The sequence below is a fragment of the Panthera pardus genome, unplaced genomic scaffold (genome assembly GCF_024362965.1).
Source record: "Panthera pardus isolate Hobbes unplaced genomic scaffold, ASM2436296v1 HiC_scaffold_2, whole genome shotgun sequence".
NCBI lineage: Eukaryota > Metazoa > Chordata > Mammalia > Carnivora > Felidae > Panthera > Panthera pardus.
The window spans coordinates 128300862-128321841 of record NW_026526765.1 but is presented as its reverse complement, the minus strand read 5'-3'; the positions used below and the strand labels follow the sequence as shown (position 1 = coordinate 128321841).

Genomic DNA, 20980 nt, shown 5'->3' with positions numbered 1-20980 from the left:
ATTTCAGTTGTTTTAGCGACCCGAGGAAAAGTACTCCAGCTCCTACGAATGGGGCACTGGAACCACTGGCCACCTAGATCTAACCCCCAACACCACACACACCATTACACAACAATGTGCATAGAAAACCTGCACAAGCAGGGAAGGGGGTCTTCTAAAGGAGACGCTTGTCCTGTATCTCATGTGGCATCAAGAGTCTCCTGTAATTGGAGGCTTCCAGTGAGTGGGATCTAATTTGTTAACATCTATACCCCACCCAGTTGGCTCTACCATGTGCTCACCATGGGCTTAACTCTGGTGGAGGCACCATGAGACGGTATGGGGGAGACGGTGTTTGAGAAACAGATCCTGAATACCTGAACAATCCGCTACTTACCGAACAGTGTATGTTTTATGACCATGCCACCTCAGTAAGTTGAGTTCTGCAGGTTGACTACCACTCCCAACATCCCTCACCCCATAAGTACTCTGAGAAAGTGACCCCAGAAAAGGGTAGAATGTCCACTGGTCTAAACATTCCTCAACTACTTATTTACCTTCCAGGGAGCAGAGATAAAGAAATCTGTGATAACCGAGCACACACAGGACCTATAAGACAACTGAAGGCCTATGTTGAAATCCTAGATGTTGGTCTTTCTGGAGAAGCTTTCTGAAAAATCACCTCTTACATCTATAGGTCATTTCTTTATTCCTTTCTAGGTTATAGCACAAAGCTAAGAACTAAGAAGAGGCAAACATACATGCATAGCCTTGTGCCAAAGGCCAAACTTTTATGCACATTTCTCTTCATAAATCCTGAAATCCATTTACTCTAGCCTCATTCTGCCCTCTTTAGTGTTTATTTAATCTCTTATTTTAAGGCCATACCCAATTCTAACATTCTTGATAATCTGATTTTCCAATTCATAAGAAATAGGCGGCAGTAGCCATGAAGGAATGAGGGGTAATTCTAGAACCGGGTACATGCCAATGAGTGGCAGCTAAAAGCAAGAGAGTAAAGGAGGTGGTAAGTAGAAATTAAAAAAGAAGAAATAAGAATTGAAAAACTTGGGGGCCAAGGAGTGCCAGGGCAAACATTCCCATGTAATTCAGTAGCCCTAGGGAGTTGCTGTGTAGTTTAATAATTGGTGGTCCCCACTTCTGGGCAAAACATTGTCAGGACCCAACTTTTCCAAGGTGATCAATTCTTTTCTGGGCTAACACCCTCCCCCCATCCCTCCAAAAGAGGGATCACATATCAACTCAATAAAGTAGGCACTGATCTACCACATAGGGTATATCCAGTACAATTCTTTTTTTAAAAAAAAAAAAAGTAGTTCTTTTTTCCTTTTTTTTTAATGTTTATTTTTGAGAGAGAGAGAGAGAGAGAGACAGAATATGACTGGGGGAAGGGCAGAGAGAGAGGAAGACAGAGAATGCAAAGTAGGCTCCAGGCTCTGAGCTGTCAGCACAGAGCCTGACGCAGGGCTTGAACCCACGAACCATGAGATCACGACCTGAGCCAAAGTCGGATGCTTAATCGACTGAGTCACCCAGGTGTCCCCCTCCCAGTACAAGTCTAAGGAAGAAGCTAAGCACGGTTGCCTCCTGAGTCACAGGATTCTCATTAGCCTCATGTCCTCTGGCCTCAAAGGGTTTGCTAGGCACTAACATTGTAGGCCACAGAAAGGAACTCAGCACTCACTTTTAAAAATTAGAAACAAAAATCCCCACTCCTGCTATTTAACACTGATATTCAGACTGTATTCCAATCAATATATTAGATAAACTCAAATGTGACAAAGACACGACCAATTAGAAGACATACCCACAGGGGCGCCTGGGTGGCTCAGTTGGTTAAGCGGCTGACTTCGGCTCAGGTCATGATCTTGCGGTCCGTGAGTTCGAGCCCCGCGTCGGGCTCTGTGCTGACAGCTCAGAGCCTGGAGCCTGTTTCGGATTCTGTGTCTCCCTCTCTCTGACCCTCCCCTGTTCATGCTCTGTCTCTCCCTGTCTCAAAAATAAATAAAAATGTTAAAAAAATTAAAAAAAAAAAGAAGAAGAAGACGTGCCCACAGCTATCATGGCAAGAACGGGCACCTTGCCCACATCTCATCTTTTAGGTGTTTCATTTTGATTATAAAATTGTCCACAGTCCACGCCTGGAGTGGGTTCATATATCCAGAAATTACCCTGTACATACATGCTCACTCCCTGTGTCAAGTAATGCTGCCTTAGGCTTTACCCAAAACAAGACACCCCCACACACATGCACGGTCATACCCCCAAGCACATGAGGGCTGAGTCAAGGCGTGGGTTGTTAGTGCAAAAGGGCCTTTAGCGGTGATGGAGCTCAGCCTCCTCCTTCTGTGGGTGGGAAACTAAGGTGAAGAGAGTGACAGGAATTCTAAAATCCCCTCCAGTTCAAACATCTCATCATCCTGACTCACAGACTTCTATAGATCACACAGTGTTTCGTCCCTGTGACCCTGTCTGTTCAGTAGACAGGCTTTCTGAGGGGAAGCTCACACAGCAAGGCAACTCGGCCAAGTCGGAAGTCTCCACAGAAACCCAAACTCTTTGGGTTATAAGCCCACACCCCTGTTTGAACACCGGCCTGGGAAACTCTCTTTCTCAGGAAAGGATCCCTCCCTGCTCCAACTCAGGCCCCTGCCTAGAATCTTCTCTCTCCTGCTGAGGATTAACTGTTCTGCATCTTGGGCAGGAAATGAGTTCTTCGCTGTTTATTGTGGTCAAATCCTAAAATGAAGTCGATACAGCAGTAAAGGCTGAATACGTTGATGTCTCTTTACTAATTCATGAGACACTTTACAGTCCCCCACTGTCTGCGCTAAGATGGATGGAAACTGAAAAAGAAGCACAAGTTAAATTATGTCTTTGATAACTTCCGTTTAACTGGCCTGTCAAGGGACCAAGAAGATTAAACATTTGTGATTTAGTCCCATGTTAATCTCAACAGGCGCCAGCACGCGCACGCACACGCACACCCACGCACACGCATGCAACTGATGAGAGACCTCCCCAGACCTCATTTCAGATGCGACCCCCACACTCAGCAGCGCCGTGAAATCGGAGAAAGGTCAGTGCTGATAGGCCATAACTGAAGGCTCATTATTTCTTGTTTACTTCTTCATGCCTTCATTCACGTGCTCATTCAACCTCTCCTCTTCTGCTTCTGCACTTGCAAAAAAGAGTCTTGCCTGGGCAGGAAAAAGGTTGGGGTGGGGGGCGGGGGAGCTCAACTGACTCTTTTCTAGGCAAACAGTCAATTCCTAACAGCCCCCACTGCCCTGCCTCTCCCAGGCCAAGTGGCCTTACCCAGCCTGTTCCTAACTCTAGCCTTTCTTTCCCTTTGAGTAAACGGTGTGCTTGATAATCATAGCAGCCACCAGTGACTGAGACTTACAACATAGTGAATCCTTTAGGGCACATACCTTATTTAATCCTCATGACAGCCCTCTGGAGTACAGTTCTTTTGCTTTTTTTACATACTAGAATTGGGAGGCTCAAAGAAGTTACCTACCAGAAGACACCAGGCTACAAAATAGAGATTCGAAGTCAAGGTGGCCAGACTTCAGCGCTCATATCCTGAACCACCACCACCACCCCCCAACCCCTGGGGACAGTCCTCATGCACTGGCGCCCTGGCCAGTGATTCTACCTGTCTCTGCACTGCTCTGGGTCACCAATGGTCACAGCCTATATCCCCAGAGGTTTTCCAAGGTTGGTGCTTCTGAGTGAAGTCTTCTTGCTCTCTTTCCTCCTGGACCTCTGCTGATGGGGCTGGTCCTATGAAAGGGATTTCCCCTAACCTGCCCTGCAGGCCTCCCAGAGCTGAGTGCAGAGCCATGGGGATTCCAGGCAAAGGACAGAAAAGAAGAGAAAAATGGCAAACACCCTGAGGCAGAGTTCCTAGGACTAGTGCAAAGGAAGGCACAGAGAAGGCAGGGCTCAGACCCTTCCCAGGGGGTACACAGCCCTCAGGGCTGCCCTGGCCCCATCTAGATCTTCAGAAAGAACTGTCTGGTGTTCTCTCCAGAGGAAGAAGTCCAGAAGGCTTCTCTCTGGACACATGGTGATCCCACTCCCTTCCACTGCTTCAACCTCTTCCATGCCATAACAGACCCACAAATTTACATCTCCACATGTCACCTCAGTCTTAAGCTGCAGACCGTATTTCTGCCCTCACCAGGTGACCCACAGACTTCAAAGCCAACACATTTCCAACTAGATTCAGCATCTCTTCCCCGCACCCGTTTCCTCCTATGTTTGTTATGGATCTACATGTAGTCTGGAAACAGGCTTCAGACCCCAGAATCTCCCTTCTTTCCTCCCTCACCTATCAGGCCCACCCCTTCCTCCCAACAACTGCTACCTGTGTTCAGGAATCAGCATTTCCTATATCTTCACCTCTAATCTGACTTAGACTAAGGCTGAGCCTCCAACAGGACTCCTGTCTCCACACATACAGCCGAAGTCAAGCCCACAATGCCCACCCCTACTCATAGCGCATGATGCTTTCAAAAGCAATTTTCAAACCATGCCATCTTGTTGTCCAGCGAGAGGTACACAGTGGGGGACCTTCAAGGTCCTTTTAAGAATGGTGTTGATTAAGAGTCACTTACTGCACAAATGTGCCTTGAGTGTCTGCTGTGAGCAGTGTACTAGGAGCTAGGCATAAAGTGGTCAGCTACACAGTGAGTCCCTATGCTTGTGGACTGGGGGCCCTATTGAGGGAGACAGTCACCAAAGAGTGAACAAAGTGAATGGAATATAGTATCAGACAGCAATGTGTTGCTATGAGGATCAAAAGCATTAATCAGCGTGTTTCACGTAGAACATAGCCTGTCATGTAGTAAACACTCAATAAATGGTATCTTGTAACCCGTGAACACCCCCATTGAAATAGCTCTGATCACTTCTCATTTGACAGATGAGAAAATAGAGCACGAGAGCCCAAGTTCACCGAGTAAGCAGAAGGGCCAGGCTTTTAAGCCCCGGCAATCTAATCCCAGGATCCACTCTTCTAACCACTGTGCGATGTCGCTTCTCTAGGAGACCTGCTGGAGTTGGTACTGTGTTGGTCTGGGTTCTCCCAGAAGCAGAACTGAAACAAAGATTCATGGGCAGACAGTTTAAGAGGTAGTTCCAGGGGCACCAGGATGGCTCAGTCGGTCAAGCATCCGACTTCGGCTCAGGTCATGATCTCATAGTCTATGAGTTCGAGCCCCGCGTCAGGCTCTGTGCTGACAGCTCGGAGCCTGTAGCCTGCTTCAGATTCTGTGTCTCCCTCTCTCTGACCCTCCCCGTTCATGCTGTGTCTCTGTCTAAAAAATAAATAAACATTAAAAAAAATTTTTTTTAAAAGAGGCAGTTACGGGAAGCCCTGGTGGGGGGGGGGGGTGGTAGGAAAGTGAAACAGAGAAGGGAAGGGAGCTTCGCATGGGTGCATCAAGTCAGTTAGCCCTGTGGGTAGATGGAACCTCATCCTGCTGGGGCCTCTGGCATCCAGTGTAAAACACATGCCTCCAAATCTCCTTCCACCCAAAGGGCTGCCAGAGCTACAGTATTCATGCACCAACTCCCCTGTCATTGTTGGAGGACTGCTTTCATGGGGGAATTCATTCTCTGGCACGTCTGACTCGCCATTTGCACAAGCAGAGGAGAAACCTGTTCTGAGAGAAACTGCCCGGGTAATGAAAGGCAGCTGCTGGCAGGTTGAAGTCAGGCTGTGTGCACAGAAATGTGGAGGCTCAAGGGGATGTGGCGAAGGCACCAATGGCAGCTGTGAGAGCATTCCAGGGAGAGGGGACTCCTGTGTGAAGGCCGCCAGGCAAGAGCAGACTTGGTGTGTGCAGGCAGCAAAGCCATGGAGAGGACTCATCTGGACTGTGTGGTGGGAATAGCAGCCAGAGGGGATGCTATTGGCTAGACCACATAGGGCCGCATAGGTCGTGAAAAGGAGCTGGCATTTTAATCCAAATATGATGGGGATGCCATGGAAGTTTTCATGCAAGAGAGTAAGTTTATGTCTTTAAAAGATCATTCTGGTCAATGGGTGGAAAATAGACGAAGGGCACAAGAACAAAAGTAGGGAGACCAATTAGGAGGCCATGACAGTAGTTCAGATGACAGACAAGTTGGCTTGGACTAGGGTGGCATATTTGTGTGTGTGTGTGTGTGTGTGTGTGCCATACTGTTTTTTTTTTTTTTTTAATTCTAGTATGGTTAACATACAGTGTTGTATTAGTTTCAGGTGTGCAATGTAGTGATTCAAAACTTACATACCACACCCAGCGCTCATCTCAGCACGTGCCCTCCTTCATCTCTATCCCCTGTTTCAACCATCCCCCACCCACCTCCCCTCTGGTAACCATCAGTTTGTTCTCTAGTTTGTCTCTCTTTTTTCCCTTTGCTCACTTGTTTTGTTTCTTAAATTCCACATATGAGTGAAATCATATGGCATTTGTCTCTCTCTGACTTATTTCACTTAGCAATATACTCTCACAGGGTGGCGTTTTAATTGTGGTTGGATTTGGGCTATAGAGTGAATTTACACTTAATAAGAATTAATGATGGCATGATCGTGGGGTCTGAGTGAAAGAGAAGAGTCATTTATTGAGATGGAACGGTTAGGGGAGTCACAAGTGCAGGGCAGCAAGTGGAGAATCCAGAAGTCACTTTTGGACGTTTAATATTTGAAGTATCTGGGGCGCCTGGGTGGCTCAGTCAGTTAAGCGTCCAACTTCCCTTAGGTCATGATCTCGCGGTCCGTGAGTTCAAGGCCCATGTCGGGCTCTGTGCTGACAACTCAGAGCCTGGAGCCTGCTTCGGATTCTGTGCCTCCCTCTTTTTCTGCCCCTCCCAGGCTGGCTGGCGCTCTCTCTCTCTCTCTCTTTCCCTCCCTCCCTCCCTCTGTCTCAAAAATAAAAACGTTAAAAAAATAATAAAAATTTTTGAGGTGTCTGTCACTGGACTGCTGGCCACACGAGTCTGGAGCTCAATGGGGAGTTTGGTTGTTTCAATGTTGTGACCACCCACCTTCCTTTGCCTCTCCACTGCTCCAGGCCTCTGGGAGAGCCCCTCCCGGACACCTGGGGCAGGGTCCGGCATATATGTGGCGTGAAGGGCTGGCCCGGCCTGGAAGAGGACAGTGGATGCAGAAACACTGTGGGCAGCTAGAACGTAGCAAGATAGGAAACTCTGAGCCCAGGTGGTCAGGAGAAAAGTTAGCCCCAAGGAGATACTGGGGTGTACCCAGGTTACCACCTTCAATGAATAGACAGGAGTTTTAAATATTTTCTTCTGGTCCTGAGTGCACAAAGTTGAATGAGTCACACAGTTCATTTCAATCATACAGTTCACACGCTTCACTGTGCAGACTCGTTTCTGGTTTTATTTTTTGATCCTCTCCCCTCGCCTTGTATTTCCATATCTCTTCTGCCCTGTGCTAGGTACGATCTCTAACATATTCATTAATGCCACTAGACATGGGGTATCCAACAAAACTATATAATGTTGTTTTATATATGTTTGTTGTGATAATTCAAAATGTTACTTCCTTCTCCTTTCCTCAACACTGTGCTAAGCTCTATTTGCATGACCACATATAAACCTGGTTTATTTTTACCAATTATTGTGTAGTGGGTTTTTTTAAGAAATAAATGTATAGACTACATTTTCTTATCCATTCTCCTAAAGCAACACTCTTGGGCTGCCTCAAACTCCTCCTTCACAAACTATGCTGTAAGAAATACATTAAAAAAATAATAAGTTTTTAGTAGATAGCCTTTAAGATTGGAAATTTTCCTTTTATTCAGATTTTCTCAGATAATGTTATTTTTTTTCATGAAGTTGAACTTTCTCAAATGCTTCCCATGCGTCTACTAAAGTGACACGATTTTTCTCCTTTATTCCATTAATACATTAAATCACATTAATAGATTTTCTAAAGCTTTAACTTTCTAGAATTCCTTGGATAAATTCAATTTAAACCATTACCTCTAATTAGCTCACATATTTAGGATTTTCACACCTATGTTTATAGTGCAATTGGCCCATAATTTCTTTTTCCTGAATTGCTTTCATCCAGTTTTGGAATCAAGGTCACAATAATCGGATAAAATTATGTGAACAGTTTTCTCTCTATTCCTATTTTTTTATAGCAACTTTGTAAGAATGGGATTATCTCTTCCTTGAAAGACTGAACATAGCTGTAAAACTATTGGGAGCTGGGGCTTTTTTTGGAAAGGGTGATGAAGATTCCACTTCGGTTTCTTCAAGGGTTACACTTCTAAGATCTCAGGCCACTTTTAGCATTTTTACATTTTTCTGCAATATTATGTAGCTCATCAGAGCATCCAATTTATTAGCACATAGCTGTACACACATTCTTTCACTTATATTTTGTTTATTCACATTTTCTTCCTCCTCTCCCTCTCCTACCAGTCTTGCCGGAGGCTTATCTATTTCATTAGTCTTCCTAAAGAACACTTTGAGTTTTGCTCATTTCCCATTTGTTTTTGTTCTCTAGATTTATTTATTTCTGCCTGCATTCTTATTTAGGTCCTTCCTTCTTGTTTATTTGGTTTTACCTTGTTTCTCTCTTGAATGTGCTAAGTTGAAAGCCCTACTCTGTTTTTGTATTCTTTCCTAATTTCTGCAGTATTTAAAGCTATAAATTTACTTCCGAGTAAATTTGAATATGACCCACAAAATATGATCTGTGGTGTTTTCATTGCCATTCACCTCTAAGTATTTAATAGTTTCTCTTTGATTACTTTTATAGCCCAATGATATTTGGCAGTATTTTTCCTATGTCTAGAGATATAGGACTTTTTCAATTTAGTTGCATCATTGTCAGGAACATTGTGTTGTGTATATGATGTTGATTCCTTTACATTTACTAAAGTAGACTAGGACGTAATCTGTGTCTGTTCCATGTATATATGAAAGTACTTTTTTTCTTGGGGATAGACTGGGAAAGATAAACTACATTACTATGATCATCTATCTTTGCCTATTTCTATATGCTTCAACTACTATCATTGGAGAGGATGTATTTAAAATCTTCAACTATGCTTTTGATTTATTCTCATCCTAGATTTATCAGTTGTTGCTTTATGTTTTTTGACTTTATATTGTATAGGACATATATGTTCATGTTCACTATATTTTTGATATATTATTTGTTTTATCAATATATAACACCTTTATTTTTCCCCTTGTAATATCTAATGTCTTAAATTATTACTTTGATATTATAATCTTTATCTGGACTTATTTTGGGTAAATTTTTTCTATCCTTTCTGTATATTTTTGGTTTTATCGATCTTATAGCAATATATTGCTTGATTTTATCTTTTTAATTCAATTAGAGAGTCTATACTTTGGTTAATAAGTTTTAACTATTTACATTTATTATAATTTTAACTATATTATATTTATTACAAATGTTACAATATTTATTTCTGTCTTTTTTATGCTTCCAATTTTACATACCTGCTTTTTTTCTCCCTTACTTTGTGTATATTCTGCTGGGTGGATGTAATTTTCTTCAGCTGGTGTGAAAATTATACATTTTGTTTTTATTGTCCTAGTAGTTGTTCCTAAGTTATTAAGAACAATAGCTTTATCCCTTATCAATTTCTTAAGCTATCAGTATGTATGTTTATACTCCAGAAAAAGAATTTCAGAGAAATAGACAAAATCAAACCAAAGACACGGAGAGATGGAAGGGTAAAAGGAAGGGAATAAATGAAGGAGCAAGAGGTTAGCAAGGAACAGGGAAAAAAAGAGAGAGAGAAAGAAACAGATAAAATCCATAAAAAGAATGAGGGTCTGAGGGAGTAAAGCCAGGAGTCCTACATACCCAATATGTTCAAATTGAGAGAGCAAGAGAAGCTCCAGGTTTCATTTGCTCCTTGTAAATGAAATGTCTCCAGAACATTTATTTCTTCCCTTGCTTGGGAAAACATTACAGATTATTTCATGATTATTAACTAAGAAGTTACACTGTTCTAGGCCCTCTTTTTTGTTTTAAGTTTACTTATGTATTTTGAGAGAGACAGAATGCAGGAGGGGCAGAGAGAGGGAAAGGGAGAGAATCCCAAGCAGGCTCCACACTGTCAGCGCAGAGACTGATATGGGGCTCAAACTCACAAACTGTGAGATCATGACCTGAGCTGGAACCAAGAGTCAGAGGTTTAACACACTGAGACACCGAGGTGCCCCTAGGCCCTCTTTTATGCTTGAATACAAAGCTGTGAACAAGCAGATGGTCTCCTGGCCCTCCTAGAACTCACAGTCAACATAGATGGTTTAAAAGGTAATGACAAGAGAGCAGGGGAAGACAGAACACCTCAGGAATATCGAGCAAGGCAAATCCTTCCATATGAAGTGATGTCTAAGCTGAGGTTGGAAGGATTGAACTCCTTTGCCAGTGGGTGCCAAGAGCAGAGGCTGGCCTTCACTGCTGCCATGCTGCTGGCCACTGGTCTTCTGCATCCTGTGCGTCAAGGTGTGGTCAAGTCCACAGGGCTTGCATTGGCATAGAGCCACTTGCAACAGCCCATTTTCTCAGTACACAAACCCAAAATTCACAAGGTCCCCACCCTGTCCCATCTCCCCAGGCTGTGTCAGTGGGTAAGGGCAAACTGATGTCAATGTGACCACTTGGGTCCCGAGGCCCTCCTACTTCTCCGCTTCACCTGCCTCCATACCTGCTTGCAATCTTAATTTTCTTTATCCCCAATCGCACTCACTAATTTAGACTGATCAAAGGAGGAGTCTGAGGGGGTAAATCTTTGATGGAAAAGAAGGAGTTATTATTGTTTCCGAGGAGCTACAGCAAATCCATTGAGGCCCACCTCAAATGCAATCCACACTGGCGTCACTGAACAAACAGGAGCAGAAAAGAATAGGAATGGTAGAGGAGGGTATGAGATGCTGCTTTGGAGACGAGCACCTGTATGCAAACCCTGATTTCATCCTTTACTGTCACTGTGACCTGGGGAACACCCCTGAAGTTAGCACTATTATTCAAGCCCAACTTGGACATACCAACAAAAGAGGTAGCATCACTGTTTTCTCTGGTGAGAAAACATGCAAAGTGGCTTCCAGTGGATTCCGAACACCTAACCCATACTACTTACTAATCATTTTCTTAAAATCGGTTTGAACAAAATACAAAAAGCTCTAGTTCATAAATATAACTTTGTGATTAAGTATGTGGATCACAACACATTCTTTAAGGACTCCTGTGTTATCCTGAAGTTGCCATCACTTGCCTCATTTAAAAATCCAAGATATCTAGTCGCATTCTTATTAACTTGTCCTTGTGTATTCATTCATTTGTTCAACAAATATTTATTGGATGCCTAGCAGACAGGCATTTCACAAAGTAGGCATTCAGTAAATGTTTGTTGAATTTAAAAAATAATTGTATCTCCAGAATCTATGTTGTTTGTTTGATCATATACATATGTTTGATCATATCTATAAAATGCCTTGATTTTTACTTTGATTCACCTATGAAACACATTAGCTGATCTATAGCCAAGAAATATGTACTTTTTGAGGATTGCTTTAGAAAATTTGCATTCCATTAAACTTGCCAGATTTCTCAAAAGGTGGGGAAAAACAAATTCTTCGTAGAGTGCAATGCTGTAAACAGATAAGCCCACTAAACAATTATTTACATTCCTAAAACATGAGCATTTCTCTTTTCTATCTAATCCTCAATTTTTACACACCTTACTTTTTCATCTACACTGGGAACACTCAGCAGTGATATTATTATTTGCCAAATCGTTTTGTGTATTTTTACTCCAAGGCTAATCACTTCTGAGTTTAACAAAGTCAGGTTAGAAACTGAATTTGTACAACTTTTCTCTAGATCAGACAATTTTAGAATACAGACCCCCTTTGAAGGCATGTACCATGGAGTTAGAAATATGACAGCCCATTGTCCCTGCTAAAATGCTTCCCTGAAAAAAACCTATAGGTTGACAAGTTTAATTACTCTTGATTTTTATGCCTGCCTTTTTAAAATACTGAAATGTTCGGGCCATGAACACCATTACCGTTTTAAAGGACAGAGACAGTAGAGAGAGGCAGAAGTTTGGGTTATGTCATTCACTGTCCCAGAGCCCAGGGGAGCCCTGCAAGGCCCAGCCAGGAGAGCCTCATGGGATCACCCAGCTCATGCTACCAATGCTCAAGGTACCGGCTGTGGGGGCATGAGGCACTCTCCCACTCTCAACTCAATGGCTTATTTATTTAACTGTATACACTGAGGCAGCCTTGTCACATTGTGCAAAACAAGAATATGAAACCAGACAATTCTTTATGATCATGAGTACATGTAAGCAAAAGATACCCATGGGCATTATGCAGAGTAGGGAAAAAAAGGCAATCTCAAAGGCTTACATACCCTATGATTTCACTGACATAGCACTCTCAAAGTGACAGAATTATGGTGATAGAGACCAGATCAGAGGTTGCCAGGGGTTAGGGTTGGGGGGAGGATGTGACTTCTAGGGGGTAATGTGAGAGCTTCTTTGGTGTGCAGAACAGTGTTGTGCCTGGTTGTGGTAAGTTATTCAATCTACACATGTGATAAAACATCACAGAACTACACACACACACACACACACACACACACACACATACAGGATTGCCGGTAAAATCCCGGGAAGGTCTGTAACTGAGTTATAAATGCCAATACCATTTTTCTGGTTTTGACATTGCATAATGGTAGCATAATTATCACTGGAGGAAGCTGCATGAAGGATGCATGTGAGATCTATGCATTAGTTTTACAAATTCTTGTGAGACTTAAACTATTAAAAAAATATTTTTAAAGATATTGATATCCTTGGCGCGCCTGCGTGGGCCAGCTGGTTAAGCGTCTGACTTGGTTTCTGCTCAGGTCATGATCTCACAGTTCATGGGTTCAGGCTCCATGACAGTGGAGCTTGCTTGGGATTCTCTCTCTTTCTTTTGTTCTCTCTCCCCACCTCTCTCAAAATAAGTAAGTAAATGAAAAAAAAAGATATCAATATCCTTCACCAATACCCTTCCATTGGGCCAAGGGAACAGCTTTCCTCACTTGAGAACAGAAATGTTAACACAGGCCTTAGCTGTATTACTGGCAGGAGGAAAGTGGGCTTAGCTGTCACACAGGTGGTGTTAATAGCATGGCCTGCCTTTCTGTCGTGCTTGAACAATGGAGGAGTTAGTTCAGAAAGGGGAGTTTTCCAGGAGCTTCACTCTGCAATAGAGAAGTTTAAGCAGTAAAACTGTTCAAGCCTCAAGTACTCTAGCACCTGCTGTGGGCGAGAGTCAGCAGGGCAACCAAGGTAAATGTAAGCAGCAGTACTCCCACCAGGGCCTCTAACAGCCCACACAAGCCAGAGCAGCCATCAGAGCTGAGGGGTCTGGAAGCCAGGTTGCATTTCTGAATAAAGCTGGGAGCTCAGCCCGGAGAGAAGGTGTGTGGGGAGACATGGCCTGGTTGCTGGGAGCAAATATCTGCAGGACTGTTGTGTGGGAAATAGATTAGACTCGCACTATATTAATCCTGAGGGCAGGTCTTATATCTGTAGGTAGAAGTTAGATGAAAGCAGTTTTCAACTCAATATAAAGAATTGTCCAACACACCTGCTTTGACAGGTAATAAGTTCCCAGACACTGGAAATATGTGAGCATAGATCAAATGACCATCTGTTGAGAATCTGTAAGGGGTCCCAATCAAGTGTCCCCCATCCCACTCCGAGAAGATGATACCGACAATGAGGACACTGGAGGTGGGTGACCCTGATCTTTTCATTGAAGTGCAGCTCCCTTTTAATTTTTTAACTTCATTAGTATGTCTCTGCTTTGCTGAGCCCATTAACCCTTCTGTGGTTCATTGTGTCTCCAAATAAATGTCACCTCCCCAGCAGATCTACAGGCATCCTGTTAAGAGAGATACAGCCTCCTCTGTTCCCTCGGCCCCACAGAGCCTGGCACAAGGTGGATGCAAAAGGAATGCTCTGTAAACATGTGAAGCCTGGTGAATAATGGCTGTGGCATGCCCAAGGCAAGAAGCCAGCCCGGGTGCCTGCTTGAAGTCCTCTCACACTGAGAGTCCATATATTTTATGACCTCAGAGTGCTTCCTGGCACAGACTCCCCCCAGTGGGGATCCATTTCTCCTTTGCAGCTTTGTCAGTGTTTGGGTTTTCTACTTAGTTCTCAATGATCTAGCTATCATAGTTATAGCTCCCTAGGAAATGCCATCCAGTAACTCTGTCAGAGTTTTTATTTGCTTGGACAGATCGTTTTATTTCAGCAAGGTGTTTTATTAGCTTAGAGAGTCATGAATCACTTCAAAGGTAGATGAAAGATGGCCCAAAACACACAATTTTGTATGAGATGTTGTTCTTTCTACGGAAGATCATGTCTCCTTGATTAGGGATTGAGACCACTTCAATTCCATGCGAAGGATGAAAACTGAATCTCATCAGCATATCCATGCACCCGCCTGGCCAGAGCGAAGAGGCTGACTCTAACACCCATCTGGTAACTACCACTCAGGAAATCTTGCCATCAACAGTGTTGCGATGGCCCAAACGGAGTCATAGGAGGCCCCTCTCTGAAGCATATGCTCTCTTGGAACCAGACCACACCACTGCCTAAGACTCCACAAAGTGTGAGAATAGCTTTGAGAAAAGAATTGTATTAGTTAGGATAGGATCTGCTATGCTGCAGTAATACCTAAACCCTTAAATCTCAGCGGCTGGACCCAACAAAAGTTTATTTCTCATTCACATCAGGGTTCCAATGAGGTGGGTCAGGCCACATTTCATGGTGACTCAGAAATCAACCCTATCCCCTTTTATCTTGTCATAGCAGGAAGAGAAGAAGGAATAAAGAATTCCTCCTTCCTTCTCTTCTTCTCTTCACTCCTTCCTTTCTTCTCCCTTCCGTACTTTTTTTTAAAGACTTTATTTTTTCATGACAGTTTTAGGTTCAGAGCCAAAGTGAAGGGAAGATAGAGATTTCCCATATACCCCCTGCCCCCGCACATGCATCATCTCCCCCATTATCAACACCCCCCATCACAGAAGTACCTTTGTTACAATTGATGAACCCATATTGATACATCATGATCACCCCAAGTGCACAGCTCACATTAGGGCTCACTCTTGATGTTGTACATCCTATGGGTTTTGACAAATGTATCGTGACTATATCCATCATTGTGGTATCACACAAAGTATTCTCATTGCCCTTAAAAATCCTCTGTGTTCCACTTACTGGTTTCCCCCCTGCTCCTGGCAGCCAATGATCTATATAGTTTTGCCTTTTTTAGAATGTCATGTAGTTGGGATCATGAAGGTGTAATCTTTTCATATTTCAGTAATATGTATTTCAGATTCCTCCGTGTCTTTTTATGGCCCGATAGTTCATTTCTTTTTAGTGCTGAGTAATCTTCTGTTGCCTGGACATACCATGGTTTATATATTCGTTCACCTGCTGAAGGACATCTTGGTTTCTTTCACATTTTACTAATTCTGGATAAAGCTTCTGTAAACATTTGTGTGCAGATTTTTGTGTGGACATAAGTTTTCAACTCCTTTGGGCAACTACTAAGGAGTGTGGTTGCTGGATTATATGGCAAGACTATGTTTGGTTTTATAAGAAACCATTCTACATGTTGTATTTCTCACCAATTAAAAAAAAGATAAATCATTTAAGGAATAGCTTGTAAGATGCAGCAGAATCTTATCTGCAAGCGAACCAGTCAAGCTGCTCAGATATTATATTACACTATTATAAAACTCACGTTATAGTATCTTCAATGTAAAGAATCCTATCAGTGAGCAAAACACTTTTCTTTCCAAATCCTGTTTAATTAGGAAATTGATGGAAATTATAGACTTGTGTCCCCATAACTACTTTTAAAAAATGTATTTGGGAGCCTTAAAAATAATGAATTATAAAAGAAAGTGAACTCTGACATTTTCCCTTCTATTTTATTGTTCTCTATTCCCTGAAAAGCCTCCAACACTCTATTTCTATAGCTCAGAATAAGATGTATTTTCCCCTTAAAAACTGTAGGTATTATAATTATATGTAAATCACTTCACAGAAATAAATATCCATGGTTAAGGGATATTTAAAATGTTAAAAGCTTCTTCTCAACTGTTCAGTTTGAGAAAAAAAAAAGTTATTTCCAGAACCCTGGTAGCTCTAAGCACCATTTCCCCCTTTCGTACCTGCACAGAAGAGCCTTCTCCTGCAATGCCCTGTTTTCCTGGGCTGTTCTCCTCTCTGAAACACCTCAGGTGGGGATCACAGTTTGAATTGGATTTTGAAGCAATTCCATGCTAATCTCCCTTCCCTAACAGTGAAAACTTTTTTCCCTTGTATTCAGAATGAAAACACACAGCTGAACAAAGAAACAGAACACAATTTAAGAGAGTTGTTCCCATCCTGAAAACCATTTCTTTTTTTTTTTTTTAAGTTTTACTTATTTATTTTGAGAGCGACAGCACGAGTTGGAGAGGGGCAGGGAGAGAGGGAGAGAGAGAATCCCAAGCAGACTTAGTGCTGTCAGCGCAGAGCCTAACTCAAGGCTGGATCCCACAGACCATGACATCATGACCTGAGCCAAAACTACGAGTCAGACGCTTAACTGACCGAGCCACCCAGGCACTCCTGAAAAGCATTTCTTTAGTGCTTCCCTTTCCTTGCTGAAAACATGGGTAGAATTGTATTTTTAAAAAATCATTATTTCCCTGGGATCTGAATTCTAATCTATTGTGGTCCCCTGGCCATGAAGACCATCAAAGTGCTAAAGATTCCCAAATGCCCATCTCCACCCCTGAGTTCTCCGCTGACATAGCCAATTGCCTATTTAGTATCTGTGCTAGGTTATCTCCTGGCGTTGCAAACTGAGCATGTCCAAAACCTAGTTCCTGAGGGGCTGCAACCCTGCTCCTCCCCCCACTCCTCCATCTCAGTGAAGGGCAGCACTGTGATTCTGGTTTCTCAGGGCAAAAGCCTTGCAGTCACCCTTGATTCTGCTCTTACTCTCACATTCCACTTTCAACCCATCAGGTAAGCATTGTGGGCCCTACCTTCAAAAATATGTCCAGAACGTAACCTTTTGTTACCACTTCCATCATTATTACCCTAGTCCAAGCCACCATCATCACCTGCCTAAATTTTTGTGATGGACTTCTTTCTCCCTGAGTCTGACCTTGTCCTCCTACAGTCTCGTTTTAACACCACAGCCAGAATGGTCCTATTAAAACATAGGATCATGTCTCCTCAGTGCTCTAAACCTCCTATGGCTTCTGACGTCACCCAGCATCAAAGCAAAGTCCTTAAAATGGCCCGTAAAATTCTCTACAACCTCATCCCCTGTAGGTCTCCTCAACTCAGCTCAGATGAGCAAGTTTGCTCCTCCAGCTCACCAGGCCTATTTCCACCTCAGGACGTTTGCACTGGCTGTTCCTCTGCTTGGAGTGCTCTTGCCCAGATATCTGCAAGGTTCTCTTTCCTCACAATGTCTCTGTTCCAGTGTCATCCTGACTATTTCTAGGTCCAACATCCTCGTTCCCAGCCCTCCTCCCTTCCCCGCTGCATCTTTCTTCATATTACTCATCATCATTTGACATGCTTTATATTGTACATGTTTCTTATTTTTCCTTCTAGAATATAATCTCCCCCCACACAGGGGAGGGCAGAGATTTTTATCGTTTTTGCTCACTTCTATGTGCACTCACTTAGAAGAGTGCCTGTAACACAGTAGATACTTAATAAATATTTGTTGAATGAATGAACAAAATTCTATTCAGTTGTGAATCAATATGTCCGGATTAATCAGGGCCTCATTTCACCTTCCATGCCTGACAGCTCATCTCACTTTCATATTTGTGTTGAGTGAACCAGTGAGTGGCCAAGAGGCTCCGTGTGTCAGCACTAGGCAAAGCTGTCCTAACTTGATCTAACTTTAAGGAATATTTTCAACATGTGAATGTATTTATGGGCTGTGTGCTACATCGTGGAATTTGCTCCTGAGCCGGGCTCACTGCACAGGGTCAGTCACTGCAGGCACCTTCATTCATTTGGGGAGGGATCAGCACAAGCCTGTCACATCAGGGACTGAGGGACTCCCTGCAAGACCACTTATCCTGCGGGAACAAAGAGCTGCAAGTGTCAGAGGGTAGGAGTGATTCTGTATAGAGACGTGTGGATACCATGGAAATCAGACCCTTCTCCAACTCCTTTGTCTGACCAGGAGAGGGCTGTAACTAAAGATGGAGATTTGTTTCACTAAGTGCTGGCACACCTGTTCCTGCAGACGGGTGCATGAAGAAGACAGAAGCAGCTTCTCTCCTCTGCTGTAAATGCCACGCAACCCTGTCTCCTTCAGGCTCAGCAAGCTGCAGGCGTGAACCGGTCTGGAAGTCCATGAGGTATGCCCAGGGACCTGCCGAAACATGCAGGAAAGGCCTGAGTGGCTAGGGCTGTGCAAGCCCTTCTAACATACAGGTCTGGCTAACATGGCTCATGAGCAACTGAAGACCGGATGGGCCTGGGGACGCTTGGGTCCCCTCTTGGCTGACATCCAGCTCTGCCTATGGCATCATCACACTGGAGATGAGGCTGTGACTGTTGGGGGTGGCGTCAGCTGACACCAAAACAAATGAGCACGAGCCCATCAGGCAGGCTGCCCTCAGACAAGACCCCCTAAATTCCAAGATGGAATGAAGTCTTACTAAATATGTTTCCAACAGAAAGGGCAAGAAATATTTCCAAGTTTCATTCGCTCTTAGGAAATGACATCTAGAAAGAAAATGAATCAGATGAAAAGCAAAAGACAAATTATGACATTAAGAATTCATTTCCATTTAACAAATTTGCTATTAGCATCACAATTCAGGATATTTTAATAATTAGAGAGTCATATAGGTGGCATAACTGGATGCTTTCCTGATAGGATTTAAAGAGCACCAAAAAAAAAAAAATCTCTTTTCTAAAAGGGCTTCTTCAATAGCCTAAGGTCACCCACTAGGGCTAGACACTGCTGACCCTTCTCTGGCTCCTCTTCTAAATTCCCATTCCTAGGGAGGAGGGTTGGCCACTTGGTTCTTTCTGGCAAGTGTTGAGGGAGGCAAGAGGGGGCCCCAAATCAGAGGCTGAGTATGGAAAGTGAGGCTCCAGGCAGCCAACCTGCACCCAAGATTCTCATCCTTTCTGAGGTCTTCTTCACAACCCTGGCCTGTTTCTACTGAAAACCAAAGTACTCAGGAGGACTATGCTTTTGTGATTTCACAAGAGGGCTGTGACAGTCTGCAGTGGTATGGCATCAGGAAGGGCTGCAGCATGTCTTGCACTCTGAGCAGCTCCAGCCTGGGGCACAGAGGAGGACCCACTTGGTCCCCCTGCCTCTCTTCAGCCGGGTTCCTACAGGGCCTCGGGAAGATGTAAAGGCTCCTGTTATTGTGTTATCTCAAGTACCCACCCTCACACTTTGACAATACCAAGACAAGTCCAAAAGAGATTATCTCCAGATCAAGCAATAATTCTGAGGATCTGATTTCACCAGCCTGTGTCAGAGAAAGCCTAGGTATTCCTGGGACTAGAACCCCATCCACTCCATGCCCCAGGCTGATCTCCCCATTACACACAGAGGGACTCTGAAGTACTGGGCTGAGCTTCTCTGCTCTCAGTTAACAGTCAAAAAAAGCTTCCCATTCACCTCCCTGATAAAGGCACACTTACAGGCCTGATATATCTAGTTGCACAAGACCTAGGTCCAGCCCACTCTCAGGCCCCCTCCCTGCCACAGCCCACAAGGTCCCTGTGTTCCAGCTAAACATACAGCCCCAAGGTGCCCAAGTATGGAGGAAGGACCTGGGTGCTCTCTTCGGCCAGGCATCCAGTCTCCATCTAAGGTCCCTAGTAACTGAAGCTAGGGCTTCAGTCCTGCTTCTGAGGGTTGGGATGGAAACAGAAGAAGAAGGAGATGGGGATAGAGTAAGTTAAAATGCAGTAAAGGCTATTATTTACTGAGATTTGGCTGTTCTTCTTTAATAAATACGCCTCATATCGCTCCAAGCCTTTGGCTGCTTTCCAGAGTTCAGAAAGAGTTAATTTTGACAATTTTTACCAGCATTCTCATGGCTTTTGTGGGGGAGTAGATCTCCAGAAGTCCTTGTCAAGAAGTGCTCTTGCCAGTGAACTGATTTTTGACAATAGTGCAAAAGCAATTCATCGGGGGAGGGGTAGTCTGTGTGCAAATGAAATCGAACAACTGGATATCACGTGACATTATTCAACCAATAAAAATAAAAAGAACTTTGGTCCATACCTTGCACTGTACAGAAAAATTTAAGCCAGGTGCATAGCAGACCTATAAATATAAAACCTAAAGCTACAAAATTTCTAGTAGAAATCACAGCACAAAATCTCCATGACCTTGGGTAAAGATCATAGATACAATGGTAAACATATGACTCTTAAAAGAACAAACTGACAAAAATTGGATTCCTTCAAAATTAAGTTTCTGTTCTTCTAAAACACTATTAAAAGAATTAAAAGACAAGTCACAGACTGGGAGGGAACATGGAAATCATGTATCTTATAAAGAACTTGTATCCACAATATATAAAGAATGCTCAGTACAAAATCTCAAACAATTTAACTTTAAAATGGGCACAAATCTGACCCGACATCATCTGGAAGACAATACAGGGATGGCAATTAAGCATTTGAAAAAAATATTCAACATCTTTAGCCATTAGGGAAATGCAAATGAAAACCACAGTGAGATACATTACACACGTGTAGCATGACTATAATTTACAAGACTGCCGTACTGAGGGCCAGGGAGGATGGAGAGCCACTGGAACTCTTAGCTACAGTGAAAAATGTTAACTTATACAGCTCTTTTGGGAAAAGAGCTGGAAGTTTGGAAGTTT

The 20980-nt window shown here is 43.3% G+C and overlaps 1 protein-coding gene across 1 annotated transcript in view; it reads right to left on the bottom strand.

Annotated features, from left to right (window-relative positions):
- Positions 1-20980, bottom strand: part of FSTL4 (follistatin like 4) — a 580824-nt gene that overhangs the window by 434398 nt on the left and 125446 nt on the right. The window lies entirely within an intron of this gene.